Source organism: Haemaphysalis longicornis, unplaced genomic scaffold (genome assembly GCF_048455015.1).
Source record: "Haemaphysalis longicornis isolate Haplotype H1 unplaced genomic scaffold, Haemaphysalis longicornis Haplotype H1 scaffold_43, whole genome shotgun sequence".
NCBI classification, from domain to species: domain Eukaryota; kingdom Metazoa; phylum Arthropoda; class Arachnida; order Ixodida; family Ixodidae; genus Haemaphysalis; species Haemaphysalis longicornis.
Window position 1 is genome coordinate 2,079,854 of NW_027526371.1, and position 14,150 is coordinate 2,094,003.

A 14,150-nucleotide genomic window follows, 5' to 3' on the forward strand; every position below is an offset into this window, starting at 1 on the left:
TCGCAATCCGCCCACCTGCTCTAGGTTCACTTACTCTGGGCTCGCCCTAGGAATTTGAAAACTTTATGGGGGTGAGGAACCAACAATTTATGCTCTGCAGGGCTGAAATTTTACCAGTGAGTCCTTTTTGAAAATGTTTATGTGCAGCACTAGCATAAGCGCTGGTATTGCGAAACAAATAAGAAATCAAGGGCCCCGGTTTGAAAACTTTAGGTGCCCGAGGAACCCGTAATTAATGTTTTACATTGCTGTAATTTTCCCCGTGAGTGCGCTTTAATTTTAGGTATTTCATGAAGGCCTTTTGAAAAACCTGCATCCGTTCGAGAGCTACGATTTTTTTTTTTTGCTCCCTCACATTCAGTTACGCTCGCCGTCTAGGGCTGCCGCCGAGGAGAGCGCTAGGCGTCTTCGAAGGCGCGGGTCCCCGAAAGTTTGGGATGGAGTCGATAACTGCCGTATAATCTGCGTGTAAAAATATACAGTAACCTTTGAAACTGTAAGGAACTTTATACGAGCACATTCATAAACAAATAAAGGTTAAAAAAAAATAAACTTCGTTTATAGTGTGAACAATAGCACAACCAATATTTCTATCTACCACGCTTATCGGAGAAAAGTCCTGCACGCCATATGCAGCTACCCGTTGGCCAAGTGACCACGGTTGTCACAGTCCCCGTCAGTTACTCCAAGCCTGGCCTTCGCAAGTTCGGCAGTGGTCGTGTATCTGCTATAACGGCCCGCATTCTTCATATCTTTCCTCCTTATCAGTGCAGAAGTTTCGTTGAAACTTACGAGCGCTTTGTTCTCTCCTAGGAAATGCGTTAGTGCACAAGGCCGCCGAAGTACTCAGTTTCCAGGACGACTTCAATCGCGACGACGGTTGCCTTTCCTCACCAAGGACGACAAGCGATGTCTATTTCTCGTATCGAGACATCACGCATCATTCGCCCCCTGATTCGCTCACGCTTCCAGTCTCCCTACCCCGTATCGAATAAGCGCCAATCGACCGCCTGGAGACAACGGCAGACCGATAGTGTTCCGGACCTCAGGGCCTGCAGTCACAAACAATAAAGTGAGTGATGGTGAGTGAGGGGTTGTAGAGTTAATTTAATACCCGTGCCACACGTACACAAAAAAGGCATTAAGTGCTGAAGGCCTTAAGATGCCAAATGCCATTAACTGGCCGGGCCGTGCTACACGCGAAATCGCAAACGCATTAAATGTGTTAGGCATGATCGTGATAATGACCAAAAAGAGAAATTCACTCATATTTTACAAGTCTTTAACGTAGAGGAAAACATCTTACAAGAGTTACAAAGGTTTCTTTGTGAAAGAAACCGTTATGAGAAACAGTGTTTTCTTAAAAATGGTGTGAGCCATTTCTAAAAGTGGCTTCATCAGCTGCCATCGCCTGCCAGTGGTAGCCAAATCCGAAAAATTTAGCACGACGTGTGACGCGATGTTCTGCCTTTTACCGCTGTTTTTGTGACCTTCGTCTTCTTCAAAACGTCGGCACCAAGGGTGCACAACAAATCGCCTACGTTTCCGCGTCAACACTCTGGTGCTGAGAGTTTCGTTGGTTTCATTTGGTGCTCATCGCGTTCGAGGGTAGGCAGATTTAAGGTGTTCGTGAAGGTAAATGAGTTGTGCGGAACTCCTTCAACCAAAATGACATTACAGCGAATGGCATTATATTTTTGCGTGTAGCAGCGAATTAATGGTATTAAAAGTTAAGGCATTAAACACTTAATGTCATTTTTCGTGTCCGTGTGGCACGGGCATAACGCGCCGACGCAACGCAGGCGATGAGGTGCGCCGTAGTGGAGGGGTACGGATTAATTTTCACCATCTGGGTTTCTTTAACGCGCGCCGAAATCTCGTACACACGGGCGTTTTTAAATGCACAGCATTTCAGTAACTCACGATGTCACCCGCGTTGACGTCCGTAGTCGTAGTCCGCACCCCTCCCCCTACACTATATATAAAAAAATACTATCCGGCGCCTGGTTTCGATCCCTCGACCCTGCGGGCCGAACGCAATGTACATGGTGCTCTACCCACTGCGCCACAAAGCCGACCCAGAATGGGAGGCTACGAACGCGCCTTATATCCTTGACTCATTCAAACTACGTCAAGAAGCTGCTGATACAACGCATTCACTACCACCAACTCCCCAAACACTAAACGTTAACGCAATACACCCACCCCCTATGCGACGCATTTACTCGAGTCCCCCTCGCGGGGAGATGGGCCCAATTACGATGGCAGTTCAACGCCGGCACGTGCGGGGAGAAAAGAACAAAGAGAACAGAACTCCCGCTGGCGCAGTTTCAGGCAGGGGGCGCGCGAGCACTGCGAAGGCGGGAAATTTGAATTGCATGGGGTGGTAGCAGTAAGCGGATAACGGCGGTACAGGCCACTATGGCGAATTACTGCTCTGCATTTCCGACAGCTTTCACATTGAGAGGAACGGCTTCTAATTTTTTGCTTTTCGCCTCCATCAGAAAAGCGGCCGCCGCGGCCGGGAATCGAACCCGTGACCTCGTGCACAAGGGCGCGTGTAAATGGTACCACCCTTCCTGTCATTTTTTATTATTTTTATTGAAAAGAAAAATCAGGGAATCTTATGTTAGTGCTTCAGACCCCCAGGAGTAGGCGCGAAGTTTATGTTCACGGTGCGTAAATATATGAAAATATTCTTCTCAGCCTCCCCCGCCCAGATCACTTCGTTCAGATCACTATCCTTATTCAGAAACTTGATAACAGATCAGGTTGCTGGATAAAAACAGTGAAACATTGCAGCTTATTTCAGTATCAGCCGTATGTGCTCTCTGCGTGCCATTTCCATGCAGCTTCGCATTGTTGTTCATAGGCTGCTACTGGCAGGGTGGTATTTTAGTGTCCTGTCGCAGTTATTTTTTGTAAGTAGCCCAAGAAAACTATTGTCACAAGAAATTCCAGCACGTCTTATCAGCTGACAATGCGTAAGAAGTGCTGCCCAACCTCACACGGCTTAGTGCTCCTTGGACCCTTGTACGAGCAATGTCGTCGAGCTCTCCTTCGGGGGATCTGCGGACGGTCACCATTGGCTGTTGCTAAAATCGCGGCCTCCAACAATGCAGATGCTTGAGACCCCGCGCAGTGCGCCCTGGCTTGTTAGTGACAGTTGCGCCGCTGTGCAAAGCGGATATGTGCTGCTGTGTAGGTATGTAACCGCAAGAAATTAAAAGTCCCGATGCTAAGCGTTGGCCACCACGCCTCTGAGGGCATATGTGCCTCACCTTTGTGAGGCCTAATGCTATACGGCAGCGACGTGTTAAGCCATGCCCTCCTCTATTTTTAGAGCAAAGGTTTACTACTTTCGTCCAGCGATTTTGTGGAGGATGCGCAAGGTGGCCTTTTGACCGGAGACACACCCCCCCGGCGACACACCCCTCGAAGCGCATCGCGTGATTCGCCGGGCCCGCTGCCGGCGCTGCGCACAAGGCCCCATTTTAAGTCGTTCTGCTCATATCGCGGCCGCTCAGCTGATCGACAGCCGATCAAACCCGCAGCCTCCCACGCATGCGCCGCTGGGGCGTCTCGCGCGATGGGACTCATCTTGCGCCGCGGTCGTCGTGAAAGATGGACGCCGCGTTCGTTGAGAATGAAAGCGAGGCCCGGCCTCCCTCTGTGAGCGTTGGATGGAATCGAACGGCTTTGAGCCGTGGTCGGCAATACAGCTACATCAAAGGTTAACCAAGCGAAACCAAGACTTAGCCAGACTAGGCCAAGCTCTTGCTTTGCATATCAAAGGTTCGCTGAGCTAAGCCGCTTGCATTTTTCCATGCCCCGAGCGGCCAACCAAGCCCTTTCCTTCTACTCCGGCCACTCTCCCCCAACTGCTAGCGCCTTCCCAGGGCTTTAGACACGTGACCGGTTAATCTTGCGGCGACGTGTGGTGGAAAGCGGCAACGTAGAAAAAAACGTGCTCGGCCGCGGCGCTGAGGTTCTCATTGATGGCCAGAGCACCGCTACTCCAACGGCCTCAAACATCAGTTGCTTCGGCAACCACGCACAAGCCACTCGCTAATTCAATTACGCTACGGGACATGATTGAGGATCCCGGTTAATCTCGGGGCCCCATCACATGACATGTGGCGAATTAGGCGTCCCACTTACTCCCTCTGTAAAGCGGGCCATGCCTTTGGCATTGAAAGAATACACGAGGCGATGGTTCAGCGTAACCAAGCTCTAAGCAGCTTCAAGTATAATGTACGTCAAGATGCGGGCACCTATTAACGTCGTTACACATTAATGTGAAACATCGGACCTTATATCCCGAAAGTCGTGCGAAAGTGTTGCCCAGTAAATTCTGGTCGTTATGTAATAAGGCCGGCTTATAGCTTAGCTCCAACTGAGGCAAGCAAAACTTAGGAAGTGACTACGCGCCAAGAAACGGGAAACGCGTTATAATTCACGTGACTCAATGCGTAACGCCAGTCACTTGACATAGCGTCTTCCTGCTTCCTGCTGCAATAAAAGCTTCATTTCTCTCTCTCTCTCTCTCTCTCTCTCTCTCTCTCTCTCTCTCTCTCTCTCTCTCTCTCTCTCTCTCTCTCTATCTATCTATCTATCTATCTCTCTCAATTTCAAGAATATCTAGTAGAAGCATTGGTCAATGCACTCCAGCGGGTATGTGATACGCGTGTGAGCCTGTAACACGGAGGTTTTGCAAACACGCGGACGCTGACAAAATTCCCGACCAACTATAGACTGACAGCTGAGCTGTGCGGCAGGATTTCTACATGTGTCAAAATGGGGTGACATACGCCACCTACTTATGAGGCAATGCAGCACATGCCGTTGTAGTGCTCGGGGCTCGCGGCGGAGAGAAGAGCCCATCATCCGCCGTACATCTTGACCCACCAGAAGTGGGCATCGCCTCCTCTGGGCCGGGCTCGCCCAAAAGAGACTGTTATGTCACTGTGGACTTTCGCTTGTACCACGGGGATACAAGAGAATGTAGACGCTCTCACCTTTTTTACCGCCCTCCCCGTCCCTGGCTAGACCTTGAGTCCCCCCTTCCGAAAAAAGAATTATAATATTAATAATAATGAGGTTGATGTAGAGATGAGCATCGACAAGGCCACTCTACGCCCTTTTCCTGGGTATCGACATATTGTCCGCGTGGCCTAACGGATAAGGCGTCTGATTCCGGATCAGAAGATTGCAGGTTCGAATCCTGCCGTGGACGTTCTTTTTTTTTTTTTTTTTTTGCATGGCAAGGAAGTTACATTTCTTTTTATTGGGCCGAATCAATTTCGGGTTAATGGTCTCGACCGTTTGGCCCGTACTTTTTTGCAGATCACGCATGAAAACGTTCGAATCATTAATCTGAAAATTAAATCGATTAAAAGAGACCTACTTCAAGCGAAATTTCGCTTTTAAGCACCAGTATTCCATATACTAAGCCCTGGGTGGATTCTGCGGATTGCAATGTTATAGCTAAAGGCGTGGGCAATAGCGTTGGCGCCCACGTCTGGAATAGCGAATCGGCTTCTATACCCCATGTTTTTGTAGCGCTAAATACAGCAAGGCCTTCGATAGTACGCACCTAAGCTCGGCAGTATGTAGCGAAAGACGACCGTCCAGGCCAGTACACCGCACATGAATGAAGGGGGCAGAAAAACGCCTTTAAGAAAGCAAACAAGCAGGCAACGAAATTGCCAATCGTCGTAAACTCTCTCAGTACATGGCGGAAGGAAGGATCGAGCAGCGGTGCAACGCGTTGGAAACAGATCGAAACCATTCGAAAGCGTAAGGCGGAAGTAGAACGCGAAAAAAATCTGCTCAAGTGGCGAGAGCACGAAGCCCTTCGAGGACGAAAGGTGGAAGCACAGCGTCTCGGGCGTATTGCAATTGCTTTTGAATTGCCAACATTTATGTGCCTATAGTTGTCCTGCCACTTTTCTCATGAAGGTGCAGAACCGGCTCGCCAGCCGCCAATCATATCGTGTTATCCTAGCTCGGCAGCGAAAGTAGCAAATTGTGCTAATTTATGGGAGGCTTATTTAAGGCGGCTTTGGTTTCTAGCTCGTGTAATTTTCATCGAATGTTCCGGAAGGTCAGCTTATTCGCGAAAGCAGTCGTCACTCGGTTGTTTATGTGTAGGGACTGCGCGAAAAAACAACTATTTAGGGCTAGCGTCGCGACGGGATAAAGACCCAATAACCCTAATAAAATAAGTGCGTCCCGAGGTCTATTCAAGCATTTGAGCCAGAAGTTAGAAAGAAAGAGCCTTTGAGAACGCTTTGGTCGGGTTTTCATATTGGAGTCAAGCTATATTGGGGGACTTGCTATGTTTATTGAAGGGGCAGTGGCGCGATATCTGCGTAAATCTAGGAACCCACACAATTCGGGGGTACATACAAAGTAGGAGGAGGTTGCCTTTATTGTGACAGGAAGACTCTACGTCAAGTGCGGGAGTGGGAGCTGAAGGTGGGGTGTTTGTATCTTGGGACATCTTAAAGGCGGACAGTTCGACCCAAAACAGATGGGCTCCTTGAGAAGGCTGGCGAGGCCGCGTGGGGTGAGGAGAGCAGGCTGACGACTCTAACTGTTCGCGCAAGACCGCTTTTTATACAAACAAGCATGCAAATAAAGCCAGCATGGAGTGTTCCAGTGAACGAGGGTCGATGTATAAATAGGATGTATTTGGAGGAGGCTTGAAGGTTCTGTAGCGCGTGAATATCGGACAGTGCCAAATTAGGTGCTGGAGATTGGCGGGCGTGTGGGAGGCGCAGAAGGGACATCGAGGAAGCAGAGACACAACGACGTTTTACTATAACGCGGCTACGCCAATCACGCCTTAGCCTGTACAATAAAAGCTCGTTAATTAGAACCCGGTGCGACCCATAAAATAGTTCGAATTAAGCGGAGGCCGAATTAGCGGGAGGCTGCTCGAATCAATGGAAATCGCGTCACACTGCGCGGGCAGAACTCAAAGAAGCCACCTCTGGACTCGTTATCGCGAATTAGCCGCTACTACGCGTTTGTGGCGGGTGATTTCGTAAATAATGTTCCGTAAATATTTATGGCAAGCGCCGGAGCACTGGCGCTCGTGGCGCGGCGCCCCCCTTTGTAGAAGCGAAATAGGCTGTTGCAGAATCATAGCGCACGCGCCAGGCTGTTGTTTTCGTGTTTGTTGTCTTGTATCTCTAGTAAATTTGGTTTGGTTTGGATTTGCAACACATGGTAATCATTCTGGGCCGACTTCTTCTTCGGGGAGAGATAGAAACCTGGGGATCTCAGTTCGAATTAACCGTTTTGGGTACCGACGTGATCGAATTATCGAAACTTTCCTCCCATTGAAATATACAGGTCTTGGCCGGGACCAGGGTGGAAGTTCGAATTAACCGGAAGTTCGAATTAACCGGGTACGAATTAACGAGCTTTTACTGTATAAAATTACACCATCTTCCCAAGGGGAACCCTGAGGTGATGCGAAGCATCGCAGAGTTCCAATCCAATCCAATCCAATCCAATCCAATCCAATCCAATCCAATTTAAGCCAAGCCAATCCAATCGAATCGAATCCAATGCCCCTCGCGAGAGAGTGTTCGCTATCGGAGAGGAGAGGGGTGAGCGGCGGAGAGCGCAGCTGGCGCGGCGAGGAGAATGGGGGAGGGGTGGACGCCGACAACAACGCCGGATGGATGCAGGGACAAGGCGAGTGAATGAGATGCGTCGCATCTAATACTGCGCAGCACAGGTGACCGCCGAAGAGCGTGCGCAATGACCGGGAGGAGAGAGGCGCTGCGTGTGGCGAGGAGTGTACACGGCTCAGGAAAAGGGCAGTGGCAGTGGAGAGGAGTATGGAGTGGGTCTGTAACCTTACTCCATCCGCAGATGGTCATGCTTGACTGTGCAACAGTGTGGGAAAGCCAGCGTACGAAAATTAAGCTTGCATCGATTCTCAGAGCCGGTTTCACCTTTAAACACAAATGCATGGCTGAGAAGACGTTTGTCCAGGGGCAATATAGGCCTACGGATATTAAGATATAGAGGTTCAAGGATGTTCACTTGCTTTTTCTTCTCTGAATGTTTCCATACAATCAAAATTGTTGGCCCATGCGCCGTCTGTTGCTCGACCCAATTTGATGGATCCGGATCTTTAAACAGTTGGATCCTAACCATAGGTATGACTAGCACCTTACGGCGAGCATTTACAACTCTCTATTCCTCATTACTTCCCCTATATTCATAACAAATTTTTTTCGGCTTATAATAATTCCCCAGGTAGCGTTCCTCAGAAGCTAACATATGCCAGAGTTACGTACACTTGTTCTGCAGACGGCTTGCGTGCGTCTGTCTTTTTTGCACGGCTTAGGCGTCGTGCCAAAAAGCCAACCCAAAGAGGGGAAGCCTTACGGCGAGGATCGCAGGTTCGCAAGTTGTGCGGCAAAGGCAGCTTTCATTTTTCCGATAATCCAGCATGGCGAATAACCCAGAGTGAAGGAATATAAATACTTGGGAGTGTGGATAATCAATGGGGATAACTACTTAACTAACGAGCAGCAACTTGCGGGTAAGGGAAAGCGAAACGCAGCTATAATGAAGCATAGAGCTCTGTGTGGGTATAGCAAATATGAAGTAAAGAGAGGAATGTGGAAAGAAGTAATGGTTTCGGGTCTCACATTTGCGAATGCTGTGCTACGCTTAAAATCAGACGTTCTAGCAGGCCTTGAAGGCAACCAGGGAACGGTAGGACGTTTGGCCTTAGGCGCGCATGGAAAAACAACTAACGAAGCAGTTCAGGGAGATATGGGCTGGGCGTCGTTTGGAGTTAGGGAAGCACAGAGTAAAATATGCTTTGAGAGGAGGTTGAGGGCAATGGATCAACGAAGGTGGGCAGCTAGTTTTTAGGTACCTGTACTTGAAAAGCATGGGCACGCAGTGGTTAAGGAAGACTAGAAGGCTAACGATGAAATATGGATAGAACAGTGGAGAATCCAAAACAGCCCAGGTAACGAAAAAAGAGGCAAGGCAGATTGAAACGAATAAATGGAGAGGAAAAATGGAAGCTAAAACGTCGTTATAGACGTACAGGGCTGAGAAATTGAACATCAAATTTCTATGATAATTCCCAGGGCAGTGCTTTGCTTTTTGAGGCTAGAGCAGGTTGCTTGCGAATTAAGAGCTTTGTGGGCCAGTATTCACAAAACGATGGGGTAAGCCATTCTGTATAGGGTGCGCTTGAATGTGGCCTACGCGGGACATTTCCTGTACAAAATCCACCAGATATCTTCACCTTTTTGTTCAAGATGTGACTCACGAGAAGACATTCATCATGTTATATGCGTGTGCCCAAAGTACGCCATTCACAGACAGAAACTCGTTATCTTTGCGCAGGCATCTTGGTGTGGGACTTGAGCTGAGGGCTGTTTTAGGTCCTTGGTCGGGTCCCAGTCAGACTTGCTGCACGTTCAATCAAAGCTCTCTTGGAGTTTCTTCGGAGCACAGAACTGGACACAGTTTTGGGATTCAAAATTTTGTGTGCATCAAATGCTTTTTTTATCATTTTTATAGATTTTTTTGTTTTTCTTCTATCATCTAGAGCAGCAAGCCAGCGCGACGGCTCGGCTAACATCGCTGGCCGTCGCTCGGCTAACCTCTTAAACGCACACTTCACAAAACAACAATACACGAGAAAAGATAGGAGACGACAGTTGCCTTTCTTTCCTTCTTGTTTTTACCAGGATCGGCAATGGCAAAGCAATGATTCAGTGACGCCGCAGCTAGCTTATGATCAATGAAAACTCACATTACTTAGTCTGCATTAGGCTTACCCTAAAAAACACCTGTTACAAAAACCGGTAGAAAAAATTGGCTCCAATCCACGCTGTGAAGGTGGTTGGAAACTTTGAAAGTAAAACTATAAACGACACCCACAACAATTGCCATGCGATGTCACTTGAATTCACACGCGTGGCTTTACAAAGAGTGAAACCAGAGATTCTACCAGCCATTACCTGAGATACGCGGGGGCGGAGTCCCGAAAGCAGCATCGCCGGCCACGGCCGGACCAGAGCGGCGGACGCGTCGGCGCAGAGAAAATGGAGATGAGCGTCTTTCGATGGGTGCGACAGCGGAACATAGCGATCCTGATGTGCTAGTTCGGGGCTACGCCACCGCGCGACACACGCGCAGACACCGAAACAATTCGGCATGTGAGATTAGTGATTCCCATATATATCGATTTAAACTAGTTAGTTTCGTGAGTTTGAGAATCGCAAGAAAGCTGAGGGAACTTTTATAATCCCTATTTATCAGAACGAGTTCCTTCTTCCTTTTTTTGTAATACCTGTTAAAACACAACCGAACTGGTATTCACCAATTTAGAAAACGGAGTCCCATTCATGGCAAGCAGTGCTCAAAAGTTAGCGTTTCTCTAGCGACCAGGTGTCTATGTGGACTCTACATTTTGTTTTGCCGCCCTGCAAGCCAATCCTTAAAGTATCCTTGCTTTACGACCACTTAAATATGTCGGGTCCGGGTTACCCAGGAGGCGCTGGTGAACACGTTAATCAAGCCGTGCGAAGGAAGCACGCAATGGACGCGAAGCAGCGCCAAAACAGGCCCAAAACAACCATTGCTGAAGCAGACGACAAAACCAACGGAATGGTCCCACCGACGCGCCCTCCGGAGTGAGCAGGTTCCGGCGCGTGGGGAACGCTTCGTCGCCGCGCCATCTTCAGTGTGCTCCGTGAGTGAACAGCGCCCTCCCCCTCCTGAGCGGCGTTGAGAGTTTCTTGTCGTGTACGCCACGACGAAACCGTTGGCTGGTAGAGGTAGAAAACTTTGCTTTAATAAAATCCCGTTTGGTTTCTTATCAGGTTGCCTCGCCGGCGTACGCCGGGCTTTTTACTGGAAAGCAGTATATGTCTAACCCCCCCCCCCCCCCAGTTTTCATTCCGGTGTCATCGATTTACTCGGCGCCGCTCCGGGGCTCCTCCTCACCGCCGCTGACACCTCTTTCACAACCATTTACCCCCTCTCCTCCGCCTATGCCCCTTTGGCAAGTTGCGCAGTCGGCAGCTAACGGCCGTAGTGCGGTTATCAGATGATTGCGAAAAATAAACAGAAGCACGGGAGAGCGTAAAAATGCACACACGATTAATGCACTCCCTAATAAGAAATTTGTGCACAGCGCCAGCTGCAGTCTTCTCGGTCACGGCGCATTCCTGCTGCATCTCAGGAAGCGTTCTCGTGATGAGCGAACCTACAGCGGCGCGCGCAACTCTGCTGCTACCTCATGTTGCAAATCGTGCTTTAACCTCCCGCGAAAATGTCACGTGGTTCGGATTAGCCCCCCACAAGGGAGCGGCGAGCATGTTGTTGCATATCGCGTTTGAACCTCCCGCGCAAAAGTCACGTGGTTTGGATTTGCGGAGAATGGAACAGCATGTGTAGAAAGTGTCAGGGGGAGGGCGCTCCTTGGTGGCGATGCATGAGACGTGTGGGAGGGAGAAACAGTGAGAGAGATGACGCTGTAGCCGGATGTGCGTACTCCACGCTTCGCTAGACGCTCCTCTCCGTTTTCTTTTTTTCGTCGCTGCTGCGTTCGCTCACTTAGTTACGCGGACATAAACAGATGCCGCTCCCGTGAATCCCAGGTAAAGGCGGCCAAAGGGCTGCCCCTTAAAACGACCGAAACCAGCCGTCGCCGTTTCCGCTAAAATTCACTTCGCCAAGTAGCTGCGAGTCCTTTCCGGGAGAAGGGAAATTTCCCCAGTTGGAACGCCAGCTTGAGCCCACATTTTTCTGCTTGGAAGGGCTTGCGAGCGACATTTTCGCTGGTGTCTTTCACGCCTAAGTATGCGCCATCACGGACTGCCGGTATATGCGTTCATGGTTTGCGTGTAGAAAAGGGCGCGTGCACGCATAGCTAGGCTTCACGCCACTACCGATGAAATGCCGGTTGTGCTGGTGGGAGATTCAGATCTCGAAATTACATGGCTCGATGTGGTTAGTCGGCTGTCCTCCTTAATCGAGTGGTTCGGTTGTGAGTTGGTGTGTTACACAGACATCTTACACACACAGTAACGTGCATACGAGAAGGAAGGAAAATGGTCAGCCGCATGTTTGTACGCGAGAATAGAGCTCAAGGTCTTCCAGGTTTTAAATGGTTATTGGACGCATATGCAAGCCGTTTGTTTGGAGTAAGAAGAGCAAGAATTGAGACGTTGGCCCGAACACAAGAGCGAATGGTCGCAAAGACAGCGGAAAGCTGCTGGCGCAACCGCTACCGCCTCAAGTTCAGCTCATCGAGTAGCATCGAATCCCTCCCGCATGATTTTCGACGGCGTCTGTCACTTCTAAGCACGGGCACGTGACTGGTTCCCGGTTTATGCGTGCGCAGGTTTGTGGTGGAGAATAGTAAAATGAGGAGGGCGGCGTACCCGCGCAGCTATACGTTTCATGCCCGTAGTGATGGATGACATATCCCTTGTGCTGTTGCGAGGTTTAAACGCGGACGTAAATGGCCCAATGGCACCTGTCCGGAGTCCTTCATGGTAGAGCGGATTGGGTTTGTGTGTGAGTCTATGTTCAGACAACCGACGCAAAAGCCGTATCGCGATCTATGGACGTTGATGATGATGTTGTTTGAATGTTAATGGCGCAAGTCCCCTAGGGCAAAGAGCTCCAATAGAGTGTGACCTATGGAAGTAAAAAATGTCATGTCACGATGTTCAGTTGGCAGAGACGTGAAATGACGTCATTCTTTTAAGTTATTGCGACAGTTGCTTCAACATTATGAACCCGGCCTTACACAAACTGTAAAATGCTTACGACGCTGGAGGGGCAGAGGCAGTTCCATGTCAATTTGCAAGATCAAAGATTGGATGCTTCAGAGGTTCATTCAGATACTTGGCTAGGAAGTATGATCCGTCACACATTACGATAAACGTGTTTTGTTTTTAAGTGCGAATGCACTTTATAAGCGACCCTGAATTCCGGTGACCGCCGTCCGTCCACATAGCAACAGCTGCGGGTGCGCGCGCTCCTCGTCTTCCTTGGCAACGGGGGGAGATGGGCGCGCGCTGCCTGGCCGCTGACATGGCACATACCCACGTGGGGGATTGGCCAGGAATCTCCTCGTCTTCCTTGGCAACGGGGGGAGATGGGCGCGCGCTGCCTGGCCGCTGACATGGCACATACCCACGTGGGGGATTGGCCAGGAATCGGGCGTGAGAAGGGCTAATGCACCCGCCTAAAGGAGTACTGACACGAAATTTCAAAGCTGAGATCCGCTCTAGCAATCAAGTACAACGACAACACAAATAGGTGTCTGTGCATGGCACATACCCACGTGGGGGATTGGCCAGGAATCGGGCGTGAGAAGGGCTAATGCACCCGCTTAAAAGAGTACTGACACGAAATTTCAAAGCTGAGATCCGCTCTAGCAATCAAGTACAACGACAACACAAATAGGTGTCTGTGAATAAATGCATCTTTCTTTCTTTGTAGTTGTGTGTGTGTGTGTGTGTGATCTCTCTTTCGCGAACATTACCGAACCGCGCAAATTCAACTCCTGCATTCGCACTTTCACATTCTTCCCCTCGGGTAAATGCGGGGAAATTTTTTTGTGCACTCCGTGGACTGCGTCGAGCTTTGCAGGTAATCCTTCTTCACAGAGTGGAAGGGTACTAATATTTTCCTCTCTGCGGCATATGTTCTTCAGTAGCTAAGAAATCCCAAGGTGCTCCCTCAAAACGGAAACATCACAGCCGTGCTCGGGGTTGTAAAAACGTGTGGTAACGACTGATGTGAAAAAAAAAATAGCTGTAGCCACTTAGCTAACTCTGGATATATGAAAAGCGTAAGCTTGGCTTAGTATGGTTTTGCCTTGGTTTAAGTTTGCAAACCTTTAAATTAGTTGTAATTATTATACTATTCTTCCAAAGCCTGCCTTTGTTTACGGTTGGGGTCCCGCTTCGGGCGTTTTCTGAGCCAAACAGCTAACCAGATGATATCCCTGCGGTGGTCAGACACCGCTTGCCGCTGACGGCTCAAAGCCCCCGATAGCTTTCGCGCAACGATCAAAGAAGACGGTTGGGCCTCGCTGTCATTCATGGCCAAGCCAACGCCGCCTGTATTAACATTGC

At 49.4% G+C, this 14,150-nt stretch overlaps 1 non-coding gene across 1 annotated transcript; it reads left to right on the forward strand.

The window, feature by feature from the left end:
• Positions 1–5,163: 5,163 nt before the first annotated feature.
• Trnar-ccg (transfer RNA arginine (anticodon CCG)) lies at positions 5,164–5,236 on the forward strand. The gene has a single exon. It is a non-coding gene; the product is annotated as a tRNA-Arg (tRNA).
• The last annotated feature ends 8,914 nt before the right edge of the window (positions 5,237–14,150 follow it).